This window comes from Cebus imitator, unplaced genomic scaffold (genome assembly GCF_001604975.1).
Source record: "Cebus imitator isolate Cc_AM_T3 unplaced genomic scaffold, Cebus_imitator-1.0 Scaffold232, whole genome shotgun sequence".
Taxonomy (NCBI): Eukaryota; Metazoa; Chordata; class Mammalia; order Primates; family Cebidae; genus Cebus; species Cebus imitator.
The window spans coordinates 1,480,497-1,502,966 of record NW_016107547.1 but is presented as its reverse complement, the minus strand read 5'-3'; positions in this window follow the sequence as shown (position 1 = coordinate 1,502,966).

Genomic DNA, 22,470 nt, shown 5'->3' with positions numbered 1-22,470 from the left:
CAGTAGGTGAACTCTCCTTGGTTTCGTCTATGACCAATCCTCTGTGTATGTACTGGATATCACCTCTCACCTTCTCAATTATTTTGATCCAGAAGCTATCCCCCTTTTATCTTTCAAAATAAAATTTCTCTCACTCAGGGATTATTACCATCAGTATACAATCATGCTGTTATTTGTTCTATCTTAAAAAATTCCTCCATTGACCTTATATCCTTCTTCAGCCTCCACTCCATTTCTGTGTTTTCTTTGATAGCAAAATTAAAAATAAGCATTTGTACACAGAATTTCATTCCCACCCTTTAAAAGAGCTTCTGGTAACATCACAAATGATCATCATCTTGTTCAATCTAACGGCCAAATATCTTTTCTTATCCTAATTTGCCTTGTCATTGCTACAATTAACCTGTTGATGTTCTCTTGTGTCTTCCTAGGATCAGACGCCAAGATGGAATTAGAGACATAATAAACTTAGTAAGGACAGTATCTATGAATGATAAAAGGAAAGGTTCAGGAGAAGGTAGGGAGAGCCTCATTTTTCAGTGTAGGTCAGAATCCTGTGAAAGGGGAAAAGGAAGTAAGGAAAGAAGGAGTATGTTGTAGAAAAAGACTCAGAGAAGTCATTGAGCCACAGTTGCCCATCTGAGGAGTCTCACATTCTACAGTATAACCCCCGCTATGATCAGTCATGGCTGGCAAGAGCCTGAGGGAAGCATGGCCTTAACACAAATGGATATAGAAAGGAGGAAACGGGGGTTTCTGGACAGCTAGGCCCTTGCAAAGGGCATTTGAGTGGAGCATTTCCATGGCCACATGCTCTCCTTTCTATTGGAAATACTTTGTGTGATTTCTGGAATGCCATACTCTTGATTCTACCTTCTTAGTATTTCTTATTAAATTTTCCTCCTCTCTCTAAAGTGATTGGAGTATTTCCAGGCCTAAACCTTCCACTCTCTTTATATAGACATACCACTTAGGGGAATTCATCCAGTCCTATGTGTGATACCCAGATATATACTATAGCTTACAACTTCTATATTTGGAAATCTAAAAATGCCTCAGATTCAACATATCTAAACAAGAATTTTTGATTTTCTCCTGCTCCACATCTCATGAAGCTTCTCTTCCCACAATGTTACTTAACTTTCTGAAAGGTAACACAATCATTCATTAGTTGTTTAACCCAGAGGACTTGGAGTGTTAGTTCTCTCTCTGGTTGAGCATTACTTCTCTCTTTCTCTCACACTGCAAAATTCAATTTATCACTAAATTCTGTCAACTTTTGTTTCAAAATATGTTCTAGTATGATTATTTATAATCACTTCTACCTCTACCATTCTAATTCCAGATAATGTTTTAGTCCACTTTTTACACTCCTAATATAACTGTATTATTTTATACTAGTATTTATGAACTTCTATATTTTTTGTGCTCCTCCTCCCATGCCTCTGAGACTGGTGCATCAGTGGAAATATCTTCTTGGTTCTTGATTCAAGCCTCACACCTGAACAATATTTTTAAAAATTCACTGTGGCATCTGTCAGTCATTTTGCACATGGCCTCATTTATAGAGAAACTTACAGTGTGTGAAGCTGGAAACTCATTTATTCATTAAAGAAACATTTATGCAGTGTCCCACATGTGCCAGGAGTAGTTCTAGACAATAGGGTATGGTATGAACAAAACAGGTAATGTCACAGTTCTCTATGAAACTTGCATTCTAATGAGGCAGACAGACAATAATTTAATAAATATATAATATATCATGTAGAGGTAAGTGACATAAAAGTAAAAACAGGTATGAGGATATCAGAAGCACTGAGAAGCATTTGATATTCTTCCTTTCCTTCCTTTTCCCTTCCCCTCCCCTCCCCTCCTCTCCTCCCCTCTCCTCTTTCCTTTTTTCCTTTCCCTCTCTCTCCTTCTTCCTTTTTTCCCTCCCCTCCCCTCGTCTAGTCCAGTCTTGTCTCATCCCGTCTCGTCCCATCCCGTCCCGTCGCGTCCCGTCCCTGCCCTGTCCTGTCCCATAGAGACAGAATCTCAGTATATTGCCCAGGCAGGTCTCAAACTGCTGAGCTCAAACCATCTTCTTGCCTTGGTCTCCCACAGTGCTGGGATTATAGGCCTGAGACACCACCCCTGGTCACATGTGTTATTTTTGTAAAGGGTGGTGAGGGAAGGCTTCTTTGAGAAGGTGACATTTGAGCAAAGCTGGAAGGAGGTAAGGGAGAGAACCATGTGACTATCTGGAGAAAGTACCTACCATAGGCAGAAAAAATAGTTAAAAAGTCCTGTATTAGGAGTGTTCCTGGTGTGTTCAAGGAAGCTATATTAATTATCTATTGCTATGTAACAAGTTACCCTAACACATAGTGGTTTAAAACAAAAATTATTTATTATATCATTGTACCTGTAGGTCAATACTATAGGTATAATTTAACTGAGTAGATTTAAATCCAGATTTCTATATTTAAACTAGGCTGTAAGAGCTCCACATCCTCTTTCTAAGACTATTTCCTCCTATCAGCCACAGAATTGCATTTAAAGGAAGCTCCAGTTCCATGTGCTACAGGGAAACCCAAGGCTGCAATTAAGCCATGCTACAGACATCTCAAGGTTTGAGTTGGGGAGGATCCACTTCTTAGCATACTCACACTGCTGCTGGCAGGATTGAGCTCTCAAAGAGTGTTAAACTGAAGGCCTGAGTTACTTGCTGGTTGTTGGTCAGAGGTATCTGTCAGTCACTTTGCATGTGGTACTATCCATAGAAAAGCTCACAATGTGGCAGCTGATTTCCCTCAGAGGAAGCAAGCAAGAGAGCAAGAGAGAATCAACAAGATGACATACAGATTCTTTTTTAAAACCAATCTCTCAAGTAACATCTCATTACTTTTGTAATATTCTATTTGATAGAAGCAAGTCACAAAGACCATGCACCACTTAAGGGGTGAGGATTATACAGGATGTGAATACCAGGAGGTGGAAATAATTGGGGTCCATTTAATAAAGACTGCTTACCATTGAGGCCATTATGACTGAAACAAAGTGAAGCAAGGGATATAGTGATGGGAGATGCGGACAGAGAGGTAGAGAAAAGATCAGACCAAGTATGAACCTGATTTTATAAGAACCACTTTGGCTGCTTCTGGAAGAATGGACTATATGAGAGCTAGAGTGGAAGCAGGAAGAACAGTTAGGGGACTATTGCAATAACCCAGGTGAAATATGAGGCTAATTAGGGCCCCTATCATAGTAATAGAGGTTAAATATTCCAGATATTTTCTGGCTATGGAGTGTAAAAGAAAGGAGTTCAAGGATAAATCCAGAGTTTTTAACCTGAGCAACTAGATGAATAAAATTAGCCTTAATTGAGATGGAATTTCTGTGGGAAAACCAGATTGCAAAGGGAAAATAAAGATTTTGATTTTGGATATAGTAATTTTGAGATGCCTATTAGATAATATCAAATAGGAAGCTGAATATTTGAGTCTGTTGTTCAGGGAAAAGTCCAGTCTGTGTGTAGAAATTTGAACATCATCATTATAAAGATAGCATTTAATGCCATGAGACCAGATGAGATAATCTACACAGGATATGCAGAAAAAGGCAGAGGTCTTAGAACTGAGCTGTGGGACACTTCTTAGATCGTTAAGAGGATAAAGACCTAGCAAAAAAGACCGAGGAGAAGCAACCAATGAGGTAAGAAAAAAACCACAAAGAATTTCCTGAGATAATAGCACATGTTTTTCGTAGCAGTGAAATTCTGTGTCTCAGGCAGGGATATGCCTTGAGAATGCAAAGATAAAGGTTAAAAGCTAATGCAGGTAAGATGATTTCTGCTCAGACTCCTCAGCAGAGGCTGAAAATTTGAAAACTTTAGCTCCAATATCGGGGTGGGGTGAGGGGAGAGAGAGTGAGAGAGAATAAATGTGTGTGTATGTGTATGTATGTATTTGTATAGGCCCATACACGCACACACTGGATTTGAATACACTTTCCAATTTGCCACAGGCCTCACCACTCCTTATTGCTGTGGTATTCTTCTTGAACCAATTCACACATGAATGTCATCTACCAGACACTTGGAGGCATTTCAGTGTGAGAGGCAGATAGTTGGTACAATTAAAAAAATTTTACATTTTTACATGTATCCCATTTAGTTCAGTTTAGCAAAAACCAGAAACACAAATGATCCACTTCATTAAAAATATTAGCCAAGGCATTTTCCTAACGTTGGTGAAATGAAATATTGTTTGCCCACTGTAGGAAAAACACTCATAATATTAATAGTAACAGATGTTTATACAGCATTTTACCTGAATTATCTCATTTAAAATTTACTGTTACCATATGACATATTTATCGTTGTTATTTTATTTTTGTTCATTTTTTATTTTCTAGTTTCAATAGGTTTTTGGGGAACAGGTGGTGTTTTGTTACATGAACAAGTTCTTCAGTGGTGATTTCTGAGATTTTGGTGCACCCATCACCCGAGTAGTGTACATTGTACCAAATGTGTAGTCTTTATCACCACCCCAACCCTTTCCCCTGTGTTCCCAAAGTCCAGTGTATCATTCCTAGGCCTTTGCGTCCACATTGTTTAGCTCCCACTTATGAGTGAGTACATGCGATGTTTGGTTTTTCATTCCTGAGTTACTTCACTTAGAATAATAGTCTCCAATTCCATCCAAGTTGCTGTGAATATCCATTATTTCATTCTTGTTTTATGACTGAGTAGTATTCTATGGTGTGTGTATGTGTGTGTGTGTATACATTGTGATTTTGTGATTTTGATTCGCATTTCCCTGATAATTAGTGATGTTGAGTATTTTTCCGTATGTTTGTTGGCCATTAGTATATCTTCTTTGAAAATTGTCTATTCATGTCCTTAGCCCACTTTTTGATGGGATTTTTTTTTTTCTTGCTTGTTTGAGTCCTTTGTAGATTCTGGATATTAGTCCCTTGTTGAATGTATAGATTGCGAAGTCCTAGCCAGGGCAATCAGACAAGAGAAAGAAAGAAAGGGCATCCACATTGGTGAAGAGGAAGTCAAACTGTTGCTGTTTGCTGATGACATGATTGTATACCTAGAAAACCCTAAAGACTAACCCGGAAAGCTCCTAGAAGTAGTAAATTAATTCAACAAACTTTCCGGATACAAAATTAATATACATAAATCAGTAGCTCTGCTATACACCAACAGCAACCAAGCTGAGAATCAAATTAAGAACTCAACCCCTTTCACAATAGCTGCTAATAATAATAATAATAATAAAGTAAAATACTTAGGAATATACCTAAACAAGGATATGAAAGACTTCTACAAGGAAAACTACAAAACACTGCTGAAAGAAATAATAGATGACACAAACAAATGGAAACACATCCCATGCTCATGGATGGGTAGAATCAACATTGTGAAAATGACCATTCTACTGAGACCAGTCTACAAATTAAATGGACATTCCCATCAAAATACCACCATCATTTTTCAAAGAACTAGAAAAAACAATTCTAAAATTCAAATGGAGCCAAAGAAAAAAAAAAAAAAAAAAAAAAAAAAAAAAAAAAAAAAAAAAAAAAAAATATGGAGGCACAACATTACCTGACTTTAAATTATGCTATAGGGCCATAGTTACCAAAACAGCATGGTAATGGTATAAAAACAGGCACATAGGCCAATGGCACAGATCAGAGAACCCAGAAATAAGGCCAAATAGTCATAGCCAACTGATCTTCAGCAAGGCAAACAAAAACATAAAGTGGGGAAAGGACTCCCTCTTCAAGAAATGGTGCTGGGATAATTTGCAAGGCACATGTAGAATGAAACTGGATTGTCATCTCTTATCCAATACATAAGTCAACTCAAGGTAGATCAAAGAGTTAAGTTTAAGACCTGAAACCATAAATATTCTAGAAGATAGCATTGGGAAAGCCCTTCTAGACATTGGCTTAGGCAAAGACTTCATGGCCAAGAACCCAAAAGCAAATGCAATGAAAACAAATAGAAATAGATGGGACTTATTTAACTGAAAACTTCTGCACAGCAAAAGAAATAATCAGAGTTAACAGACAACACAGAGTGGGAAGAAAATCTTCAAAATCTATAATTCTTATTATAATCATTTTATAGATGAGGCAAATGAAGTTCAGAAGCTTAAGAAGCTTGCTCAATGTCATACAGCAAATTAAAGGCACAGCTAGGTCTTAAACCTGGTTATTGGTCGATTTTCCATGCTAGGTATAATCAATTAAGGTGGTTGGGAGAAGAATCATCCTTCTTAGGGACTGTGAGAACAAGCTCTGAGAATGGGCTTGGGAAGGTTCAGGCAAATCAACTACTACATGTGCTGTATAGATAAAATGGTTATATCCAACTATGAGGTTAAATAATTTGCTATAAACGGCACTGAAAGAAAGTGTGCTTTTTGTAGATCAGTGAATTCTTAAAGTTCTGCTGCTTTCTCCTGGCAGACAATTAGGTAACACTAACATGTGGAGCAACACCACACCTATATATTCAATGGAACCCTGTGGCCACATCCACTTAAGACACTTAAGACACTGAGGTCTCAAGTGCCTATTGAATATTCAAGGGAGAAACTGGACATATATTTAGGGAGCCAGACTAAGTTATCTCAGACTCAGATAGTCAAAGACCACAAATATTTTTCTCTCCTGACTCTACTTCTTCCCCACCCTACTTTGCTTTATTCTGAAAGGGGTCATAAGTCTACATTGACTTGATTGGCATCCATGCCACCATCTTCATTTTTCCCAGTCTCCAGGAATAAACTGTCTTTGGGAAAGGAGGTTTAAATTATGGTGTGACTAGGATGCTATTGCTATTCACAGTTCCTTTCTCAATATTTCAAACTTCATCTCCTTAGCTGGTTACCAAAATAAATCTTTAATATTATTATTACATTCATATTATTTCACGTGGAAGTACTCCAGGCTTACCGTTTATCTGGTGATGCAGCATTTATTGGAATTATCACATTTATCCCTGTGATTTTTTTATTTGAAATAAAACAAAAGTCAGCAATATCAAATGTTGACAGCATGGAGTACAAATATGTTTTTTGTTCTTAGCGGATGTCCTATCTTTGTTCACCAAGTCATTTGTTTTGTTACCTGTTAGCACCAAGACTGTGGATTGAGTCATAAATTAAAGACAGAGTTACTAAGTTTAGGCTAATGGTAAAGGTTAGATCTATAGAGTCCACATCTTTTTAGTAGACTTATTTCAAGTGAAATTTTCTGTGAAATTCAATATTAAAAAACAGATGAAAATGGAAGAGCTCTGGTTGAAGTTCTCATTAGTTTCGGTCCCTGAACCTCTTCCTCTCTCCATAGTGGCTTGAGGTAACTCAACAGAATATCCCCAAACCACTAGTAGTTTGAAAACCACAAGAGTATAGGATTAGCATAACCACACATAGCACTCAAGGTAGGGTTCAAAAACTTATGGTCAAGGATGGAGCTAGGGGAAGGAATAAGGGGAATACTCTGAAATAGACACTCGTTTAAGTATTGAGGGAAGGTGTGGGCATGGCTAGTTGTCAGACCCATAGAAGCAGTTAAATCATATCTGCCCACAGAGAGAAAAGATCAAGGTGAATAGAATCTTCAAGACTTCAATACCAGCAGAAAGGAGAAGAACAGCGAGACATCCTGGAAAGGAGAGAAAGGCAACTCGTTAGAAATTAGAAACCAGAAGACTCTCCAGGCATTAAGAAATAAAAACCTACATGAAAGGGTGAGCAGAGATAGAGAGAGAGAAGAAGAGAGAGGAGAGAAGAGGGAGGAAAGAAGTGATGAGATTGAGAACTGATATTAATATAAATAAATAAGGGATTGACTGCAGGAACAAATAGCCTGCTGGGAAAGCAATTAAATGACTGAGGGTGTAAAAAAGCTGTCCTATTGGAATGGACTGGTGGTTTGTCATTCCATGCATTCCAAGTAAAAAATATTTTAAAAAATCATAATAAAAAATAAATTAAAAAATTAAAAAAAAACCACTGACTATTGTTTATGAAATCAGAATACACCACGGTGCCTTTTAAAATGCCAAGTCCCATTAGGTTATAAGGGAAATGTTGCCTTTGGAATAAAACTCTTTTTAGGTACCAGACAGGATAGAGTTAAATAAATGAAATATGCTGAGGAGAGTCTAATGTGGAGAGGGACCATCTGGCAAAATCTCCACTCTACCCACTCTGCTTTCTCTCTCAATGTCCTTCCCTAAGGGGCTTGAAACAGCTGTGTTGAGATACTAGACCCTGAGTTTTTACATTCATATCAAAAGTGAAATCCAAAATGTCTGTGCTGCTGCTGATTAGAAAGCATTTGGATGGTTCAATATTGAAAAGATTTGTGGTACACTGGACTCCTTTGCTTTGAAACACCCAACTTGTCATGTCATGTTTTTTCCATCCCTGCTACTTGGCTGAGCTTTTATTTTCAAATTTCCTTGCTTTACTACTGTGTCTCTACTGGCAATAAACACAGAATTTCAAGGAAATGTCTTTTAGTGATTCTCTTGAGATAGTATTTCAGTGCTGCTCAGTATGATGAAAAGAATAAAGACTTTAGGGTGAGTGAGGTCTGTATGCCAATTTGTCACTTAGATGGGCAAATTAACCTGTCTAATTTCTCTGACCCCAGTTTTATTATCTGTAAAATGGGAGTAGCCATAGTTATCTTGTATGGTTGCTGTGAACAATAAATTAATGATGCATGGAAAGTAAAGCACCTGTCATGGTGTCTGATGCACAGTCTTCACTCAGTAAATGATAGTTGCTTTTATTGTTATTATTGCTTGCTTCTCCTAACAGAAATACATGCTTCCTAGCTTGTTGTGCAAATTTGTGTGTGTCTATGTATAAAACACACATAAGTCTTTGATTAGTGATAGTCATGTGATTATTGTAACAGAATTTAATTGAGCCCTGAGTGATCTAAAATGCAAATACAGTGTGTCACTCAGAACTGTTAGAACATGTTTTCTTATAGTTCACACTTTTTAAACTTCTAGAAGCCTTTGGGGATTATATTGAATTGCTATAAGACCACTATGGGTAAGAGAAGGTAAGTGGGAAACTTAAGGGACAGGATTCAGTGACCCTGCACTCCTACCTCTGTTTCAACCAAAGAAACTCATTTTTACCAGAAAAGCATGGAAATTTTATGCTAGAAGCCAAGGGAAGAAAGTGTTTCAAAGAGGAGGGAGTGATCAACCATTTCAAATGCTAGGAGCATTCAAATACCCTCAAAGAAAAATGTGGAGCTTCAAAAGTTCATTGGCCTTTGTAGAGGAGGTAAGAATCCAAAACAGTAGTGATTTTATAACCTCTTGTCAGAGAGTTGGGGCAGTGACCCAAGTGTCTTGTTGATGGGATACTATGAAACTGTCTATCAGGAGACATAGATAGGATCAAGAAACCAGTAATAGAGGAATAGTGTTCCTAGCACCCTGGCATCCTATTCTCTGTGGTGATTGAGGCCCTTTGCTTTCTCTTAAACAAGATAAATGACTAAAAGACCTTTACCTGAAGAAGAAAATTAAATGTTATAAAGTTTCTAAAAGGTGTTAATTAAAGGAAAAATCATGGTAGGATGTCGTACCAGAGCAACTAAGAAGACTAGGCAAAGTGGTGGAAGGTCAGTGGCTGGTAAATCAGATAGGTCAGGGATCAAGTGTGTTCTTAAACATCAGCTAAATTATGCTACTGCAAGCCACAGGGAAAAGTGGCTAGGACCACGGATATTATCAAGGCAGGTAGCAAGAAATGAAATTGTTCAAATGTACGAAAGAGATCAGGTTTTTGGACAAAGGGAAAGATTAACCAGGGAGCAGCTCAGTGGAGAGTGGGCATAAAGATCAAATAATTAGGTTGTACACCATGATCCCTGAGTACCTCTGTCGTTCTGATATGTTATCATTCTTTGTCTAGTAAACACATTATGAAGCATTGTTTTAAAAATGTTTTTTCTGGGATGTGATCATGTCTTCAGCAAGCATGCAGTCTACTGGGAAGAATAAGACAGGGACTAAGCAACATGTTACAAGATTTGCAGAGTTTGCCTTCCAGTGCTCCTTTGTCACCCAAATATGCTGTCAAGTGGAAAGAATCTTATATATTTTGGTATAATGGCTGCTGTGGCACTCCAAGGGTGTCTTATATTTTAACATTCAAATGACAGAATTTGTAGAATCAATGATATCTCCATGACCATTGTAGAATAATTATGTACCTACTATGTTTGCCGCTGTTTTCCAAAGGGTGGCCTACTGACGAGCTATGTTGAACTCACTTGAATGTCTGTATTAAAAAATGTGGATTTAGAGGCTGTCTCCTAGATTAGCTGATTCAAAATATCTGAGTGCAAGTCCTCAGAATCTATACTTCTTTCAGACAGGGTCTTACTCTGTGTCTCAGGCTGGAATGGAGTGCCAGAACCACAATTCATTTCAGCCTCAAACTTCGGGGCTTGAGTGATCCTCCCATCTAAGCCTCCTGAGTAGCTGGGACTATAGGCACGTGCCACTATGCCCAGCTAATTTTTATTTTTTTGTAGAGATAGGGTCTCCCTATGTTGCTGAGGCTGGTCTTGAACTCCTGGGCTCAAGGGATCCACCTGTATTAGCCTCCCAAAATGCTGGGATTACAGGCGTGAGCCACCATACCCAGCCACCCAGGCGGGAAACCTATGTTTTAGCATACCTACCACGTAATGCCTATCCATAGAGTTGAGAACTACTGAGACAAGAAGACATCTACTCAGCTCCTTCATGTGAAATGTGATAAATGTGAGAAGATTAAATAGAGCCCTTCCCTTTAATGGATAGTATACATAGGTAACGTCCTAAATACAGATGTACTTATTTAACGCAAAGTGAATGAATGTAGATTGGCTGCTATTGAATGACATCCTAGTTTCTACATGCTTCTTAACAATATTCACAGATGAGTGAATCTCATTTTTATTTATTTTTGTTTAAATGTGCTTTGAGTGCACAGGACAGCGTGCTGGTTTTATTTTTAATCTTCTGTTTTTTAGCAGATCTAAGGTCCGTTCACCATAGCTCCTGTGAGCACAGGCAGCATACCAACTACACCTTACATTTGTATGATATGCAATGAGGGAGAAGCTGAGGAAATGCACTCCAAATGTCTTTTTTTCTCTGTAATCGTGTTGTTATCAGAAGTTTTTGAAAATATCTGGGAGAAAGCATCTAAATCACACTCAAGTACTACATAATGAAAACATCGACCTCTGAATGGGTAGGATTGATCTTAAAATAGTGGAGAAGAGTAAAAACTGCCATTACCATAAAGGTGATTTAGTGATAGAAGTCTGACCTTTCTTCCTTCTGTAAAAATGACATTATTAAAGATCCAGTGAATTATGACTCTACCGAAGTGAAATATTGGTATTACGTTCTAAGCGTTTTTTTTTCTCCAAAGAAAATTCTTGATCTTTTATTTTCTGCCCTATGAAGTATAATAGACGGACTAACTAAAAAGTACAGACATTATGAAATACTACGTGGCAGAACCCAGGAAGAGATAATAAAATATGTTTAGAAAAACAACCAAATACCCAAAATTCCATTTTACTTTGGCTCTATTCCTGGAAACATGACTAAGCTTCCCCGGCAAAGCTGCTAGGGTGGGCACTGAAGGGGATGTGAGAGTTTAGGCTACTATTTTGAAGATATTTTGGCAGATAAATCAGTCGACAATTATTTACTGAATGCCTCTAGTATATCCAATATTGTAGCAGATACTACATTAAGATCACCCCAAGTTTATTCCTTTCTGCTTTTTTTTTCTTGATAAGAAAGACAAAAAGAAGACATTAGCTTTGCCTATGTGACACTGAATCTGAATCAAGATGTCAATCGTTAAATAATTTGGTCAAATTTGATTTCAGGGATTTATTAAAACTATTTCTACTCATTTCCACTCACTGCCTTCAGTTAGTTGAATTCAACCACTCAGTGCTCTGAATTTGGACAGCGTGATTTGTACATGTAGACATAGCCTCTAATCTTAGGAAAAAAAATCCCTTAACAAAATACGTAGGTACCCAACTTCAATTGAATTGCTTGAGCCACTCTCAACAAGCCAAATGGAAACAGGAAAAAAAAAAAAGAAACCTCGCCTTGGCTCATTCAACTCAAGGGTTAAACTCCCAGACAATATCAACCCTGATAAAATATGAGGCATGATAAAACACAGTATGAGAGGATCATTTCGAGGACTGATCAAGTGTTGGAAGGCGCTCTTTATTGCTATTGAGATTTCAAGGGAGAACAGAAGCTAATAGTCTGGTAGTTATCTTGAGGTAGGTGTGACTTCAGGGTCACAGATAAATAAAGATGATTACCATCTGTATACCCAGACACAATACAGTCCCTCAACTCCGAAAATTCCCATTATGCCCATCGAACAAGATTTTATTACAGGTCAATAAATGCGAGGGAAGGAGAGCGATTGTAACTGGTGCTCTGAGGCAAAAGGAAAGGAACACGGCTGCATTTAATTGTGCTGTGACTGTTGTGTTTGGCTTCAAGTTTATATTCAGTTAATCATAATTTGTTTCTCAGGCAAGTTTTAGATCTCCGTTCATAACTGACTCTTCAATCTATCTCCTCAAATGGTATTTCAGTGCTTAATGAGCTTGCTGCAGTGGTCTCCTGTGAGGTAATAGCAATAAAGTTAAAAGGAGGGAATCATGAATCACAAGCTTTCTTCACGGGCCATGGTTTTTCTTGGGTGTTAGCCTTAAGATGCTAATTAATGGACACCTCATCAATCAACTAGGTAAGGTAGACATTTTCCTGCTTGCTCAGCACAGAGAAGGATGTAGCCTATTGCCTCTGCAGCCTGATGGCACTTTTGCAATGATATGAATATGACCACCATGCATGCCTGCTTCTTTATTTGCTTTGGTGGAATAAAGCAGGGACATGACAAAGTATGAATACAGGATGGAGAGGAAGGAGATATGGAAAAGAATAATGAGGTTACCTACTGTTAGGGTCAAAGTTATAGTTCGTAGGTAAGATAGATAGGAACAGTTGAGAGGTTGACAACTTGCATGAAAGTGGCAATGAGTCCGTGAAAACACACACATGGCCTATTATTTTGGAATCCTGAGTCTCTAAAAATAGAATTTTAAAAGAAAAAGAAAAGGAGTGTGGCATAATGACTTCAGCACTATATTTTTAACTCAGATCTTGCCCACTACTGCTGGAATTCCCAGAGGGTGGTATGGTGGCCCAGTTAGCAGTGGCTTTCTTCTAATGGGAATATTAAAGTGAGGAAATAATTACTTTGCTCTCATCGTAGACCCAGAACTGTGTCATACACAGTAGGGATCTGGTGGATAAAATATTAAGAAAGACAGGATTCTTGCTACAATTAGCTTTTAGTGTAATGGGGTGGGGGTAGGGAGTTTTATATGCATACATAAAGAACAATGCAAAAAAAAAAGTCATCGATTCTTAGAATTTTAGGGACCCTTAAAAACATCTAATTCAATCTAACACAAATAGTCATTAATATAGAAATTTAGAGAAATAAAATTTGTCAATAAAATTGTCAAGAAACCATGAAGAGATGAAAAAAAGCAAAAATGAGGAGGTAGTACTGGAATTTTGATTCGTTTTCCAATATATTTTCTGTCTCTTCTACTAGAATGAAAGCTCCATGAGGGCAAAGACTGTGTTATTTATCATTTTGTTCCCAGAATTTAATATCATGCCTGGTAAACAGCAGAAGCTCAATTAAAATGGGATGATTTAGAGAAAATAAGCTAAGTAAAGACCGTTTGATCTATCTTATCAGAAGATAAACCATACATTGAAGACAACTGACTGAAAAGATACTGGTACAGGCTTTCTGTATATAGTGAGTAACTGACATAAGTATAACAGCTGAAGTAGCCAGAGTTCCCAGAAAATGGTCACCGACTTATACAGTTTGTAAACTAGTGGCTGTAAATTTGCTAGAAGGTCTTATCTGCTGAGGATCTCCAAGTGAGAATACCAAAGCAGTTGCTTGCATGAATGTGGCAATGAGTCCGTGAAAACACACACATGGCCTATTATCTTGGAACACTGGGTCTCTAAAAATATAATTTTAAAAGAAAGAAAAAAGGAGTGTGGCATAATGACTTCAGCACTATATTTTCAACTGAGATCTTGCCCACTACTGCTGGAAATCCCAGAGGGTGATATGGTGGCCCAGTTAGCAGTGGCCTTCTTCTAGTGGGAATATTAAAGTGAGGAAATAAACAGTTGCTTTGGTATTCATTTCAATTTCACATAGATTCGTACTAACTTGGCAATTATAAAGGGAGATCAGCAAAGGATATGAAATCAGAATTTGTTCCTTTGGTCAATCTACCAACTTTTGCACCTCAAAGCTCCCTACTTCTAGTTAAAAGCATCATGTCCCTCCACCAAAGACTACCAGGGCTATACCTGTGTTTGAGTAAGTTAGGTTTAATACTCATTGTGATAAAAGTAAACATAAACCATGGGGAACCATGGGGCACCTCAGTAGGAGATTGTGAGAAAAATAAAAACTTATTACAGGATTTGGGCTTTGGTTAGGTGATTTACGGGGTGGTTCAAAGAAACAGGGACTTGCTCTAGATTGGGTGCTGCCAGGAGGTGGTGACAATTCTGAGCGGGTGTCTCAATAAATCTTACCTAGAACAGGATCACACTAAAGTGAGGCTAAAGCTGCAACTGGTAAAGAAACAGTGGTCATATTATCCAGGAGAGAGAGATATTTGCTATTTTGTGGTATGGGCAATATTCATGTTTTTGTTTGTTCTTAGATATACATTATGATGTGGCCTTGTTTTCTCTCACTTTATTGTGATCTCAGAGTGACCTTGTTAAACATTGGTGTTCTGTGAGGTTGCTTATTTCCAACAGGAAACAACATAGCCAAGCTCTGTGTGCCAGGCCAGCTTTTAACACTGAAACATACCAATAAGTGTCAGACCTGTGCTGGATGTCAGAGCTGCCTTTATTTATTTTTTTCTTTGTCAACAGTAAAAACATGGACAAAGAAGTGGCTCCTACAGTGGAGATATTTTCTCTTCTCCAAATTAATCATGCATCAGGCACTAATCTTGTACTCAATCAAAGGAGAGTCTTGCTCAGAAGAATTTGCCAATGTATAATCTTGATTTTATTGATGGATTTTTGCTCTTTACAGTCAATAGATACCCACAGGCACTACTATCGTATTTTGTCATAGTCTTTCTGTGTTCTCAAAGATGATATTGAAATGCATTCACAGAATACCTCTAGGTAGTCACTCTGTTCCCACTCTCTGTTCCAGTTTTTGCTCTTCTCAATCGAGTTTGAATGAAAAGATACAAGTCCTTTTGACTCTGCACACTGGGCCCCCTCTCACCGAGCAAAAACTAATTGCTGTATTTACCTAGACATCCTCTGCTGCTGCAGTTGTAAAGACTATTAGTGCTCACTGGGAATTCATCCTGAGTAATATATGAGGCCAAATTATACCCCTCAATTCATTCAGAAATGTCCTCCCTTTTGTTGTAGATAATTAATGTCATTTGACCACCTGCAAAATATTCTAAACCAGCCAGTAAAGAGGCAGAAAGAACAATTAATTTATACTCATGGTAGGTCTTTTGGGTAAAACTTGCTATGCCTTTTATAATGCTGGTGTTTGGAAAATGATTAATTAAGAGAACAGAAGATATATCTGGGGGAATAACCACCTCCTGCCTCTTTAATGTTCCATGGTTATGGGAGCATTAGACAGTTTCGCTGTCTCTCCCATCATGAATGAGCTTTCCAAAGCTAAGACTCAGTCTGCATTAACAGTGGGACTCTTCTGGTTCTCGCTCATAGAAGAGTGAGATGATAACATAAACAAAGGCCTCACAAGCATAGTTGAGCCTTTGGAAGATCTGTAGCAGTGGGGGAAAAGATGGCTGAGGTGACAGAGTTGCTGGAAGATATGAACTGGTGCTAGGAAACAAGTTAATTGGCATGAGAGTGGCCAGATTGATTCCACTGTAGCTCCTGAATAGCAAACTAATGTTTCTCAGTTTTTACCTTTCACCAGCCCATAGAAATGAACCACAGAAAATGTTATTGACTCAATTGTTTGGTCAGCTTTGATCTAGCTTGTCATACAATCAAACCAGGTTCAGAAAAAAATGATAAAATAATACATATCCTTGATTCTTTTTTACTTATCATTTGGATGTCATTTCTACATTTCATGTATCTCTTCCCTATTGCTGAGTGCCCTCAGTTGCCCTTAAGGTACCTCGGGATCAATTCTGAAAACACATATACACACATCCAACTTGTAGCTGTGCTCACAACCTAGATATTTCCATTTCTGAATTTCCCCTTCTCATTTCACACTACAAAGGGACTTCTCTTAAATCACCTTAAAGTTTATACAAGCTATTTTATGTCAATGATGATAAGGAGTTAGTGTGTTTGCTTTCCATAGATACTTGCATTTTGGTGCGTGTCACCCATATTGCATTATCTCACAATAACTCTAATGGTGAAATTTCCGAAACTCTGGTAGGTTAGAAACTCAGGTATTCAACCAATTGGATGAGGTTCACACACACAATCACACATTGAGGAATATCTTTAGTTTGAGGGAACATCCTGATACCCTGTTATACCACAGCATTTATGCTGCCACAGACTCCCACTATAAATGGAGCTAGATCATGTCATATACATAATACCTTTAAGGAGACAATATCACGGGTCTCCCTTAAAAGTCAAACAGTAGACAATCAGTCAATGAGAGTGTGATAGCTAATTTTATGTGTTGACTTGATTGGAGCATGTGGTGCCCAAACATTTGATAAAACATTATTGGGTGTATCTGTGAGGATGTTTCTGGATGAGATTAACATTTGACTCAGTTGCAGATTGCCCTCCCTAATGTGTGTGTGTGTGTGTGTGTGTGTGTGTGTGTGTGTACCTCATCCAATTGGTTGAACACCTGAATAATAACAAACGGGCCGATTTATTGGTAAATCCTACTGCCTTATTGTGTGAGCCCAGACATTGGTCCTTTCTGCCTTTGGACACAGTCTGAAACTTTCACTCTTCTTGGGTCTTGAGCTTTGCAATTCCAGACTTGAACTTACATAAGTTCTCCTGGTTCCTAGTCCTTCAGACTCTGACTTGAATTATGCATTGGCTCTCCTTGGTCTCCAGTTTGGCAACTGCAGATCTTGGTACTTCTCAAGCCTATGTAGTTGCATAAGCCAGTTCCTTATATTATATATATATATATATATATATATATATATATATATATATATTCTTCTGTTGGCTCTTTTTCTGTGGAGAACTGTGACTGCTGTAGAAAGTTCATTCTTTTCTCAGTAGATGACAAGATTATGTATAATGAGAATAATTCAGTAAATACTTTTTTCAGATTTTCCTATCTGTTATATTTAAGTTTAGATGGAATTGATTGATCAATATAGGCAAATACTAATTTATTTGTCCAAATAGCTGAATTGGTGTAGTGCAACAACCAAGAACTTTGGGAAAGCTAGTCATTTTAATCAAACAACCATACATATTAGTTCTTACTAACTAGCTCAAATCTTCCTTAGATGGTCAAGAAAGTCAAAACCAGAAAAAGAAATAAAGGTGTACCTCGTATTCCACTTTACTTTATTGTGCTTTGCAGATCTTGTGTTTTTTACAAATTGAAAGTTTGTGGCAACCCTATGCCAAGCAAATCTAGTGGTGCCGTTTTTCCAACAGCATGTGCTCTCTTCAAGTCTCTACATTACATTTTGGTAATTCTCTCAATATTTTAAACTTTCAAATTATGATATCTGTTATGGTGATCTGTGATCATTGACCTTTGATGTTACCAATGTAATTATTTTGAGGTACCAAAAATGTGTCTGTGTAAGATGGAAAACTTAATTGATAAATATTGTATGTGTTCTGACTGTGCCACCAACTGGCTGTTTTCCTGTCTCTCCCTCTCCTGGGGACTCCCTATTCCCTGAGACACAACAATATTGAAATTAGGCCAATTTAATAACCATACAATGACCTCTAAGTGTTCAAGGAAAGGGAAGAGTCACATGTCCTCCACTTTAAATCAAAAGCTAGAAATAATTAAGCTTAGTGAGGAAGGCATGTCAGAAAGCCAAGACAGACTGAAAATTAGGACACTTGCACCAAACAGCCAAGCTGTAAATGCAAATGAAAAGTTCTTGAAGGAAATTAAAAGTGCTACTTCAGGAAGTACATGAATGGTAAGAAAGCAAACAGGCTTATTGCTGATAGAAAGTTTTAGTTGTTTGGTTGGTAGATCGATCCAGCCAGAACATTCTCTTAAGCCAAAGCCTAATCCAGAGCAAGACCCTAACTCTCTTCAATTCTATGAAGGCTGAAAGAGTTATGGAAGCTGCAGAAGAAAAGTTTGAAGCTAGCATATGTTGGCTCATGAGGTTTAAGGCAAGAAGGCATCTCCATTACAAAAAAGTGCAAGATGAAGCAACAAGTGATGATGTAGAAGCTGCAGCAAGTTATCTATAAGATTAAGGTAAAATAATTGATGAAGGTGACTACAGCAAACAACAAATATTCAGTGTTGATGGAACAGCCTGGTATTAGAAGAAGATATCATTTAGGGCTTTTATAGCTAGCAAGAAGTCCATGCCTGGCTTCAGAGCTGCAAAGGGCAGGTTGCCTCTCTTGTTTGAGGCTAATGCAGCTGGTAACTAAGTTGAAGTCAGTGTTCACTTTCCCTTCTGAAAATTCTAGGGCCCTTGAGATTTATGCCAAGTCTGTTCTGCCTGTGCTCTATAAATGGAAAAACTGGAAAAACAAAACTCGGATGGCAGTATATCTATTTATAGCATGGTTTACTGAATATTTTAAGCCTACTGTTGAGATCTACTTCTCAGTTAAAAGAATTCCTTTCAAAATGTTACTGCTCGTTGACAATGCACCTGGTCACCTGAGAGCTCAAATGACAAGGAGATTAGTGTTTTTTCATACCCCCTAATACAGTATTCATTCTGCAACCCACAGAGCAAGGATTAAGTTCCACTTTCAAGTCTTATATTTAAGAAATACATTGCATGAGGCAATAGCTGCTATAGATAATAATTCCTCTGATGGATCTGGGAAAAGTACATTGAAAACCTTTTGGAAAGTATTTGCATTAAGAACGTTCATGATACATAGGAGAGGATCAAAATATCAATATTAACAGAAATTTGAAATGAGTGGATTCCAACCCCTGTGGACAACTTTGAGGGGCTTAATACTTCAGCGGAGGAGGTAACTGCAGATATGTATAGCCAGAAAACTAGAATTAGAAGTGGAGACTAAATATGTGACTGAATTGCTGAAGTCTCATGATAAAACCTGAATGTGTCAAGAGTTCCTTCTTATGGATGATCAAAGAACATGATATCTTCAGATGAAATCTACTCCTGGTGAAGATGCTGTGAACATTGTTGAAATGACAAGAAAGGATTTAGATACAGTTGTCCCTTGAACAACAGAGGTTTGAAGTGTACTGTTCTACTTATATGCAGATTTTCTACTACCTCTGCCACCCACAACAAGGTGACACAACAAGACCAACCCCTTCTCTTAGCCCCTCCTCCACCTTAGTCTACTCAATGAGAACATAACAATGATGAAGACCTTTATGATTATCTACTTCTACTTAATGAATAGTAAATATACTTTCTCTTTTTTGCAATTTTCTTAATATTTTATTTTTACTAGATTAATTTATTGTAAGAATATAATATTCATATGGCATTACAAAATATGTTAATCAGCTGTTTATGTTATCAGTAAAGCTACTGGTCAGCAGTAGGCTTTTAGTAGTTAAGATTTACAGGAGTCAAAATTAGAAGCAGATTTTTGACTACACAAGGAGGGGTGCCGGTACCCAAATTCTTCAAGGTCCAGTGTATTACACAAACCTGTGGTAGGGTTTGAGAGAATTCACTCCAATTTTGAAGGAAGTTTACTGTGGATACAATGCTATCAAATAGCATTTTATACTACAGAAAAATCTTTTGTGAAAGGAAAAGTCAGTCAGTGTGAGAAACATCATTGTTGTCTTATTTTACATAATTGTCACAGTCACCCCAGCCTTCAGCAACCACCACCCTCATCAATCAGCAGCCATCCACACTGAGGCAAGACCCTCAGCCGTCAAAAAGATTACATAATTTGCTGAAAGGTTAGATGATTGCCAACATTTTAAGAAATAATATATATTTATATTGAGGTATGTACATTGTTTCTTTTTGGATATGATATAACTATATAATTAATATGTTACAGTACAATATAAATATAACTTTTATATGCACTGGGAAACCAAGCAAAAGTCTGTAATCTGTTTTATTGAGACATTTGCTTTATTGAGGTGGTCCAAAATTGAACCCAAAATATCTCGAGGTATGCCTGTGGTTTGAATGGTCTGTGCTAGGTAGAAGCTGTAAAACTAGTTAAGTTAGGATATATAATACGACTTCATCAGGAGGAGCAAAGAGCAAGCTTGGCTGACGTGACTGATCAAATCTAGCAAAGCAGTCAAAGAGGTTTGTCAACCTGTGCCCATATTTAATCAAACCCTGGGTAAGTTTAGTCCATTTGTCATTTTGATTGATTTTGAATTATTTGAACATTTTGGCTAAAGTAACTGACTAATACCATGGCTTAATAAGAATACACATTTAGAATAAACTACACTTTTCAGCTTCTACTTAACAAGGGACCATAGACACAGTTAGCACTTGCATAAGGGGGTCTATAAATCTCTGAGATGGCCAAGGGAAATTATTACATGATTGAACCAAATGGTGTAACAGGTATGATCTGGTTCCTTCAGCTGTCCACACTGGAAAAAGACCTGCTGAACTGAATCTACTAAGTAAGGTGGTATTGCAGAGTCAGGCTGCTTTGTTTGTCATCACTCACTGCCAGTATAAAGCCAAATATTCAAAGCAACAAATCAGAAAAATTAATAAAAGAGAAAAATGGTTACAACTTCCTACCTGATCTCAAAAGATTTTATTCATAAGAAGAGAATCCCATATCCTGAAGAAACAATAATTCAATTCAGGTTGTACTCCTTTGAGGATTACAGTATAAATTATTTCCCCATTGCCTGGCTCCTGCCCTGAATAAATTTTGAAGACTTTTTTCATCAAAGAAAAGCAAATTAAGATTTTTGCTTCTCTCTCAAAAGCTAACCGTGTTACTGCAGTCCAGAATGGTGTCAGAATACAAGGTGAATACTGTAGGTATAACAAAACAAAATCAGCAAGTTTTTTTTTCAAGTATTTGGGGGTAGGGTTTAAAAAGCCATTTAGAGTATAATATAGAGAAAAACAGTTCAGGGGCAGAGTGTGCAAATGCAATCCCGAATATATGAAAAAAAAAAAACTACCCTCAAAGTAGTTTTCTACTTTGAAAATTCCAATGGCTAATTCTTAAACTCAGACTGAAATCTCTTTTTCATCCTACATTCTGTCCAACTATAAGTGGAAGGGAGAATGGTGTACTATAGCATAGTGAACGATTTTTCAAACTGTGGGTCCTAGCTCATTGATAAGTTGTAAAATGATTTAGCAGGAAAAGACCTACCTCTTTTTTCTCTTGTTTTTCTTATTTTTTAAGTGAAACAGAGTACAGTAGAAAATACTAGAGTGCAGTGCCCACAATAATGGTAGTATTATGTTATACAACTTTTATGTCAGCTATGTGGTCATATTTTATATGTCCACATATGGACATATAAAATCTATTATCTATCTACTTGTCTGTCTATCATCTATTTCTGTCTGTCTAAGTGTGTGTTGTGTATGTGTGTGTTTGCATTGGATAATGATGTCAAATATATTTCTTACTGAAGGCTGTGGTCAAAGAGTTTGAAAGACACTGCTCTAATGAAAAGAACATGAACTTTATAGTCATACGGATCTGGAGTCCAGACATGTACTCAGGGTTGGAAGTGGGAGGGAGATTGATAGAGTGATTCTCTTGGGCAGGAAGAGGAATTATTACTCTGACATTTTTAGAATTACAAGCTCATGTTAACAATAAAAAGAAGAATGACTGAAGTCAGCATAATTACTATTTTAAAATTCTTTACTGATGACATACTTTTTGATTGCTTGAACCAAGAATATAGTTCCTGATGCATGGTAGGTGTGAAACAAATATTTTTGAGTAAATAAACCTAAGATTTCTTTAGGCTTTTTTTTTCGTTTTTCTTCTCTAATATTCTTTTTTTTAATTGCATTTTAGGTTTTGGGGTACATGTGAAGAACATGCAAGATTGTTGCATAGGTATACACGTGGCAGTGTGATTTGCTGCCTTCCTCCCCCTCACTTATATCTGGCATTTCTCCCCATGC